A 9373-nucleotide genomic window follows, 5' to 3' on the forward strand; every position below is an offset into this window, starting at 1 on the left:
GCGCTTTGAAGCAGCCAAGAGCTTTCTCCAAGAGTGCAATGGAGCAGCTGTTCCTGCTCCTGGCTCTGGCTTCCTCCAGTCTCTGCCCTTGCCTGCTTCTCTCCCTCGTGCTGTGCCCTCTGTTCCCCCAGGGCTCACTGGCTGCTGCCCAGGACTGTGGCACTGGCCCAGATCCAGTGCTCCAGACTGTGGGATCTCAGCACATTGTTTCCGATGTCCAGAGATGCCAGGAGAACCCTTGGGGGTCTCGAAAACCCTGGAATGTTGCCAAGAGTGTTTGGTGGCTTGATTTTGATCCATCCACAGAAGTAACAAGAGTCTGAGGACAAGAGAATCACTTTAGAGTACAAGGTGTAAAAGAGACACATTTAGAGGGTGAGATATAGACTTTAAGGTTTTTGGTACAGGGGGGTTATGGAGACAAGATGGAGGGATCAGAGCGTGTCTTGTCCTTCTTCTTTCTTCTTCTTGTCCTCCATCTCCTGTGATGATGTTGGCACTTAGAGATTGGTTTATGGTGAAGGTGCACTTGCTAACATGGACGAAAAGCATTGGGAAATAAAGGTAAATATTGTATACGTAGGTTTTAGTATAAAAAGACATGACCGCCCCGTGGGTGGTCAGAGAGTGCCTGTGACTGCTTGCAGATCAGACCTCTGTTGGGCAGACAGAAAAATTTTGTAGATAAGAAATAATAAACAACCTGAAGACCGAAAAACTGAAGAGTCCAGACTCGTCCTTTGCATCGCGCCGACCAAAGAACCACTCTACCCGTGTCGGGGCAGAGACAGACAGCCGGACCCGACACCAGACCCTCCTTTCTGTGCCCTTGGAGCTGCCTGGGCACAGCAGCCTTTTCCATCTGCAAGCTCCCCATGGACAGGGAGTGCCCAGCTCCGTTCCTTGCACAGCCTGCAGGAGCCCAGGGCTGCCATCTCAAGTCCCTGCTGGCACTGGGGGCTCCCAGGTGCCTCAGGCTGCTGTGACACCGCTGCACACGGGAGGGAACAGGGGCATCTGCTGCTGCTGCTGCTGCTGCTGCTGCTGTGGGGTCATTTGTGCAGCCCTGGCCCAGAGTCAGGGATCAGATCCTGCCAGTCGCTTCCAGCCCTGACTGCTCAGAGGTTGGCCTTGGAGCCTCAGGTGGGCAAAGGCAGCTGCTGCTGGGCCCTCTGTGTGCCCGTGTTCAGCAGTGCTGCTCCATCAGTCCGTGCCCAGCAACGGGGAAAAGCCTCAGCCCTGCAGGGCCAGGAGCTGCCGGGCTCTGCCTGAGCAGCTCAGCCAGCAGGAAGGGAGCTGCTCCACACAGGAACCAGGAGCAAAGGACATTCCTTCTGTAGGACATGTTTTCTATTTACAGGAATAAAAGGAAAAAGAAAAAAAACTATATAAAATGTTAAAGATGAAAACAAAACCCAAGTGTTAGTGAAAAACTTCTGAAACTTGCATTAAAGAGGTAAATTATCTTTTTTAAAAGGGAACTCAGTTATTTACATTGTAAATGTGCTGATGGCATGGATCCATCCTACTGACCCCAGCAGCCTTTGAAAAGATTTTGGGCTTTGTTTCCAACATTGCCATTTGAAATTGTGCTCAAAGCAAGAGGAAATTGCTTTGTGCCCTTCCAGCTCCAAGCAGGACTGGGAATGGAAACTCTGTCAAAGCCCAAATCCTTTAGAAGATGCCCTTCCTTCTCAGCCTGGAAATGAGCTGCACATTCCCTTTGAAACTGTCAGGGATTTCTTAGAGACACAAAGTCCCACTTAGGGCTTTTTGCTCTGGTTTGGCAGTGCAGAAGGGCAATTCTCCATCCATCAGCCGCACTGCCTCAGGAACACGGCCCACTCGCCAGCTTTGGCCCACTCAGGCACTTCTAGAGGAGGAAGAAAGTGCAATTGCACAATTCCAGCCAAAAAGGAATGAAGAGTGGGACAGACAGAACATTCTGGGGAGATCCAGGCGTTCAGCTGGGACTGTGGAGTATTTAGGTCCTTGCCAATTGGACGTGTGTCCTCAGCTGCAATCTCTGGGCCTGCAGCAGAGTCTCACTCAGCTGCCAAAGTAGAAAGCTCAGGCGCTGTGCTCGCAATGGGCTCGTCTGATGCAGAGCTGTCAGAGCAATGTGAGGGCAGAGCCAGCCCAGCTGGGCCCAGGGCTGAGCCCAGCAGAGCCCTGGCAGAGCCCAGAGCAGCCTCAGCAGCCGCAGAGCCTGGCTGCAAGGAGAGAAAGCAGAAACCGCCCGTCAGCTGAGGGCTCCTGTGCCCTTGTGCCAAGGCCTGCGGTGCCCAGGCCGTGCTGGCTGTGCCCAGAGCTGTGCCCAGAGCTGCCCATCCCTGCTGCCTTTGGCAGCAGAGCAGGAGGGCAGGACATGTGCCCAGCCTGCAGCCAGCCACGGCACATCCAGCCCTCAGCAGCTGCCCAGAGCAGGATGCTCCTGTGCTCGCTGCCATCTCCCAAAAGCTCTGATCCCACCCTGCCAAGCACACAGGGACCCACCTCACGCCAGCCACGGCTGCAAGAAAAGCTGCTCCCAAACCATGGCCTCAGCCTTCTCCAAGGCCAACACGCCACAGCTGCTCCCAAGCACTTCCCCATCCACTCTGGACCACCTAGAACGCTTCCTCTGGAAAAACAAACAACACATTCTTGAAAAGAGATTAGGTGCCAAAAGGGAAAACAAGCAAAATGGGAAAAACTCTTATCTCTGTCAGGGCCTTGAGGAAGGCCCAACTCCTACATGGTAGGGAAAAACCCAGCCATGGCTGAGGGAAGCCCACACTTTCTCTCTTCCCACCTGCACTGCCCCCAAAATCACGGTGATCCCAAAGCAAACAAGGGCTGCTTATGGCCTCTGACAGCCCCATTGCTCAGGGCTTACCAGCGCCCCAGCCCCTCAGGCTCTGCCCCAGCCCCTCAGGCCCTGCCCCAGCCCGGCCAAGCTGCCCGGCAGCAGCGCCACAGCCCCACAGGAGCCCCATCCAGAGGCACCCGGGAGCCCTCAGCAATCCAGCCAGCAGCAGACGGGCAAGAGGACACAGAGGGCGCTTCCTGCCTGGCACAGGGCTTGTGGCCATCTCCAGGCACTGCTCTCACAGGGATCCCCGCAGCTCCGGCCCCTGCCCAGCCACTCTGTCACCAGCACAAAGGCTTCAGCAGAACCAGCAAAGGCCAAGGGGCTTCTGGCCATTTCCCCTTGCCCACTGCACACCTGGGCAGCTTGCTGAGCACATGCACCCTTTGCCCCCCTCAGGGCCTCAGGAGCCCTCAGCCTGCTGTTCTGCTGAGCACAAGCACCCTTTTCACCCTTTCCCGCCTCTTGCCCTGCACACCCTGGGCAGCAAAGAAAAGCTCCTGGCAGTCTGTGTATCATAACACATTCTAGAATTGATTTCTTTACAGTAATCTATAATATCGAATAATATATATAATTACATATTCTTTAGAATTGATTTATTTACAATCGAGATAGAAAATGAAAAAGAAGAAAAGAAAAATCTTAAGGAAAAGGAAACTTACCCCTGGCTCAGGTTGCCCCAGCAAAGACAGCCTCCCAGATCAGCTCTGCTCCTCAGTCACCCGGCAGAGCAGGCAGCCGAGCCTCGACAGGCGAGGCCGAGTCCTCCATGCCCTGCGCAGCTGATGTTGCAGCCTCCAGATGGTGGAATATCGCCCACGCTGTATTGCCCGGAGGACATGCAGTGTTTCAAGTGCCAGCTGTGACACGGCACTGCTCATGTCCTCTGTCAGGCATTCCAGGGCTGCAAGAGAGAGGAACAGAGGCACGATCAGAGCCAGATCTGTGGGGAGCCCAGGAGAGCCCCCTGCCAGGGCCATTCCAGCCGGCTCTAGCCATGGCCAGGAGGGAGCAGGGAGCAAGGGGATCAGCCCGAAGCTGCTGGCCACCAATGGCCCACGTGGCCCTGAAATCTCAGTGTGCTCTGGCCACGGGAGCAGAGCCCTCCACAGCCGGGGCAGGGCTTGCAGCTCTCCCCCGGCAGCCCCCGCTGCCAGCCCGCTGCCCTCACTCACCAGTGCAGATCAGCTGCAGTTCTTGCTGCTGCCCCCTCAGGTGCCGCCCGGCCATGCCTGTGAACACAGAGCCTGTCACGGCCCCAGCGGCACAGCTCCCTGCCAGCGGCGCTGCCGGCGCTGTGGCCACACGGGCTGCTGGCCCGGCAGGGCTCAGCCCGGCCCTTGGCGCACGCTGCCGCCCCAGGGCACGGCTGCCAGAGGACGGCAGCAGCAATGCCCAGGCCAGGCGGGGCTCCACGGCGCCGGGCCCAGCTGGCGCTGCTGGGGCAGCAGGCGGGGCCGGGGCCGAGCTGTAGCGGGCCGGGGAGGGAGCCCGGGCTCGTGGCTCACCCATGAAGCTGATGGCCGCCACTCGCAGGGGCTCCTGCGGGCTCTCCAGGTAGCGCAGGGCCCGGCGCAGGTGCTCGGCCACTCGGCTCCTGTCCTCTGCCAGCTGCAGAGAGCGGCATGAGGGAAGGGTTGGCGCGGGCTCAGCCCCTGGGCCGGGCGCTGCCTGCGCCCAGCCCCGGCCTCCCCTGGCCACACAGCCCTGAGGCGCGGCCAGCAGCCGCTGGCCAAGGTCTCCCGAGGGGAGAGGGCAGAGGGCCGGCTGCTGCCCGGGGAGCCGTGGTGCCGGCCCGCCCCGCAGCAACACCGGGCCCACGGGAGCCTGGAGAAGAGCCCGCGCGGCCTCTGGCTGCAGCAGCGGGCAGGGGCACAGCTGCCAGCCCCGCACACTGAGCACCGCCCTCAGGGGCCTTCTCCAGACTGAGGCTGGGGCTTGCAGGCCATCCTTACCAGGAGCTCAGCGAACTTCGAGAGTTTCTCTTTCTTCACAGTTTTTTCAAGATCTTTCCTTTCCAGGAACTTGACCACACAAAGCAGCATTTCCCGAGAAGTCTGGAGAGCAGCAGAGACGCAGAGATGGCCCCAGACCCCTGGGCACAGGAGCCGCAGCCTGGAGGAGGCTGCGGTCCAGCAGGCGCAGGGCAGGAGGCAGCTGAGCCCCCTGCCAGGGGGACAGCAGCAGCCCACGAGTCCTCACCTCTGCCACTTGCAGTTTCTCATCATGGCAGTGGAAGAGGAGTGGGAGCAGGCTCTGACACACTTGTGTCATCAGGGGCGTTTTTCCTTCTTCTTCTACAGCAGACATCAACGTTTGAAAGACAGTCATGGAGAGCTGCTGCACCTGGCTATCACCCTGTAGAACAGGAAGGCAGCAAGAGCTCAGCATCAGCTGATTCTGGCCCACAGTGGCACAGGCCTGCATCTCCACAGGACACACTGTCCGGGCAGCAGCCAGTGGCCGTGGCTGGGGGCACAGAGCCTTACGTTGTCAAAGAGTGGCAGGAACACCTTAGCCAGCTGCAGGGCCATGGCGCTGGGTATGTGGGCACCATTATCCAGGAACAGATAGTCCAGTAGCATGGTGGTCACCCTGACCTGCAGGAGCTCCACGAGACCTTCGGTCAGGCTCCACATTCTTTCGGCCTGTGCGGAAGGCAAGTTTGTGAAATGCCATCCTGCTGCCGCAGGGCCCAGAGGCCAAAGGCCTGTCCTGAAGCACTTGGGCAGCTGAAGTGGGAGGCAGGAGAGCTGGGAGCAGCTGCCCCAGCGCCCAAAGGCCAGGCAAGGCCAAGGACTGCGTTGCCCAGCCCCACGCTGCCTGCAGGGCTTCAGCCACTGCCCCCTTCTCACCAGCGGGGAATGGTCCCTGGGAGGGAGGAGGACCCTGAGAAGCTGGCTGCCAATGTCCGCACGCTCCCTCCGCAGGTGCCTTGACAAGACATCCATGATGCTGTCCCTGCAGTCCCTCAAGTCCAGGCTCTCGAGGACCTGAAAGGCACAGGCCAGTGACGGGGGAGCCGGCCGGCAGGAGCCCGGAGCCGCACAGGGCTGGGCCCAGGCAGCAGTGCAGGGTGCGGGCACCGTCCCAGGCAGCTGCGGCGACGAGAGGGCAGAGAGCCGGGAGGCAGCTCAGCCAGGTCATGCTGGTCTTCAGGCTCACCTCCTCAAGGAATGCCAGGGCAGGGAAATCCCAGTATGGCATCTCTTTGCTGAGCATCTCAAGGAGGCAGCATAAGATCCTTTTACACAAGGGCCTGGATGCTTGGCGCATCTCCCTGGAAGGTGGAAAATGGCACTAAGACCCTGAGCCGGGGTGGGGGGAAGCCTCTCCCAGCACTGACTCACACGCTTCTTGTCTTTCCCCACCACCCTGCTAGGGGACCTGGGCCCTTTTAGATGTGGCCGCTCCTGGGCCACCCTCCTTTCCCAGCCTTTTCCAGTCTGCTTGGCTGTCCCTCGTCCCTTTGGCCACAGCCACGGGGACCGTGAGGGACAGCCCGGGCACAGGGCACAAATGCCAGGAGCAATGGGGAGAAGGGGGGGCTCACCCGGCCAGCAGAGCCACGGTATAGTGGTGGGTATCAACGCAGAGCAGCGTGTCCCAGCCACGCTTGCCTTCCATTGACACCACCACATGCTCACACTGGTAAAGGCAGAGCAGGGCGGGGCGAGCCGCATCGGGGCCAGGGGGGCCGGCCTGGGTAGGGTCCACCCCAGGAGGGCGTGGCGGGGCAGGGCGGGGGGTGGGTGGTGGGGGCGCTGTTTGGCCAGGTCAGCGTGTCAGCAGGCAGAGCACCGGCCTCGGCTTGCCCGTCGGCTCGGCTGGGGGCGCTTCCGATACGAAAGAAAAAGAAATCAAATGGGTCAATTTTTTGGTTGGTTTGCTTTCCCGGATAAGTTTCTCGTTCCAAGCAAATAGAAGAGCCATTCTTTCAGGAAAGGAGAAAAGAAAAAGGGGCGGGGGGGGGGCGGCCGGGGGGGGGGACAACCCAAGAAAACCCAAATCCAAACCACAAGCCCCGCAACCCCCCAAAAAAAACCAACCTCAAAAATCAGTATCAGAGAAAGCCAAAGCAACTGGAAAAAAACCCAAAAAAACCCCCAAAACAGCCCCCCCCCCCGAAAAAAAAAACAAAACAAAATACCAAAGCAAACCCAAACCAAATCCCCCCAAAGAACAACAACAAAAAAATGGAAAACATGTCATGGTCTTGAAAGGGGGGTGGGGTTGGGGTTCATTGTGTGGGACGGGGTCGATCGAGCCATCTGGCTCCGGGGTGTTATGAGGCTGTGAGCTTCGCCCGGCTCCGGGGTCGCTGGGCACGGAGAGGTGCCCGGGCGGCGGGCGACAACAGGGGGACAGGAGGTCTACCATGGATCTGAGCCGGACCCGGCTCATCAGGTCTACCCCCCGCTGCGGCCGGGGACAACAGGTCTACCCCGGCTGCGGCCGGGGACATCAGGTCTTGCCCCCGGCTCCGCCCGGGGACAACAGGTCTACCCCGGCTCCGGCCGGGGACATCAGATCTACCCCGCCTCCGGTCGGGGATATCAGGTCTACCCCGGCTCCGGCCGGAGACATCAGGTCTAGCCCGGCTCCGGTCGGGGACATCAGGTCTACCTCCGCTGCGGCCGGGGACATCAGGTCTACCCCGGCTCCGGTCGGGGACATCAGATCTACCCCGCCTCCGGTCGGGGACAACAGGTCTACCCCGGCTCCAGTCGGGGACATCAGGTCTACCTCGCTCCGGGGTCCGCCGGGGGCCGGCCTTGCCCCCTGGTGGCGGGCGCTGGCCGGGGACACCAGGTCTACCTCGCTCTGGCGGGACTTAGTGCAATTTCGGCGCCGGCCGGGTAGACCTGTTGCCTCGGCCGTCTGCGGAAGTTCACCAAGGGGTCGCTGTTGTCAGCCGCCTCCGGCTGCGTCATGGTAGGAGGCGGCCTGCGTTGGCGCCCCTCCCCGGTCAAGCTGCATTGGTCCTCTTGGAGGCCTGGGCAGCTTTGGACTCGTCTGTCCGTATTATGGGAGCGAGGTGACGGGCCGCATCCCCGCAGGTTGACCCCGTACCTGCGTCCGAGGCGGAGCGGCCGCGCGTGCGGTCGCCAGGGCAAAGCGAGTGCCGCCTAGCCGGGACGAAGCGCGCGTGCCTTTGTGTCCCGGCTCCCGTCCTTCCCAGGGAAAAGTGGGTCCAGTTGGCGAGGCGAGAGAAGAAGGGCACGCGAAAGAGCCGGATCCGCGGAGGCGAGAGAGAAGGGCCGCGCAAGAGCGGATCCGGAGAAGGCCGAGAGAGAAAGAAGGGCGAAAGACGATCCGAGAAAGCTGCTTGCCGGCCCCGAGGCGAGGCGGGGAGAGAGAGCCGAGAGAGAGAGCGAGCCCAGAGAGAGAGAGTTGCCGAGAGAGAAGAGAGTGAGAGAGAGAGAGAAAGAGAAGCCGCAAGCGTGTCCCGCTCCGGCCCGGCTTCTGCCGGTCGATTCGCCACGGGGGGGGGCGGCCCCCCCCGGGCACCGGTGGCAGGCGAGGCGGCGGCGCCTCGTCCCTTTTCTGCCCGGCCTTAAGCCGGGGGCCCGCTCGGCGGGCGCGGTTTTGGGCCCGTCGGTCCGCCTCGGCGGTGGCGGCGGTCCTCGGCCCGCGTTGTAGAAGCCGTCCCCCTCCCTCGGCCTTAAGCCGGGGACCCGCCTTGTGGCGGGCAGAATTTTTTGGCCTAGTTCTTTTTTTTGAACTTGCCGGGCCCGGCACCCGACGGAGAGCCCCCCGGACTGGTCCTGGGCGAGGCGGCGGTGCCTCGCCTACCTCGGTCGTGGCCGGATCGACTGAGCCGCCTGTGCCGGGCGGGGCCGGCTTTGCCGCGCCGGGTCCGTTGCTTTCGGTTGAGGCGGGCAGAGTGTGGGGGGCACCCGCCAGGCCTCCGCGGGCCTTTTTTCTTTTTCTCTGGCGGCCCTAAGCCGTGGCACTGAGGAGCGTTGCGACGACAGCGCGAGGCAGGATGCCGGTGAGTCCGTGGTGGGGAGGCAGTTGAGGCCCGTCACTCGGCCCCCCTGCTGCGGGCCCCTGGCCCCGTGGCCCCCGTGGCTAGCACGGGGCGTTGCGAACGCGCCTCCGTGTGCCTTTTTTGTCGTGCCGTCCCCCGGCTTTTTTTTCCGGAAGGGAAAGGCCGACCGCTGCGAGGCCGGGCGAAAGCCGCCGGTGGCCCGTGGCCGCCAGGTCGGTGGCACTTTTTCTCGCACGCTCGGCCGGGTTCTCCCCGGGCCGCTCCAGTCCCGCCGTTGCCGGCTGCGGGCGGGTGGCGGCACCCCCCACGCTCCTCTGCTGCGGCGAGCGAGCGATCCGACGGGCAGGTGGGCTGGGCGGCCGTCGCCGTTGTTGTCCCAGGAGCGTGGCCGTGGGGCCCTTGTCGCCGTTGGCGCGGAGCCGCGGCTGATCGATGTGGCTTTTCGGGTGGCGTCGGAGAGGGCCCCCGGCGGGCCGGCTCTCCTTCCGAGGCTTCTCTGTCACGGGGAAGCCACGGCGGGGGGG

The sequence above is a fragment of the Agelaius phoeniceus genome, unplaced genomic scaffold (assembly GCF_051311805.1).
Source record: "Agelaius phoeniceus isolate bAgePho1 unplaced genomic scaffold, bAgePho1.hap1 Scaffold_108, whole genome shotgun sequence".
In the NCBI taxonomy this organism is placed as follows: domain Eukaryota; kingdom Metazoa; phylum Chordata; class Aves; order Passeriformes; family Icteridae; genus Agelaius; species Agelaius phoeniceus.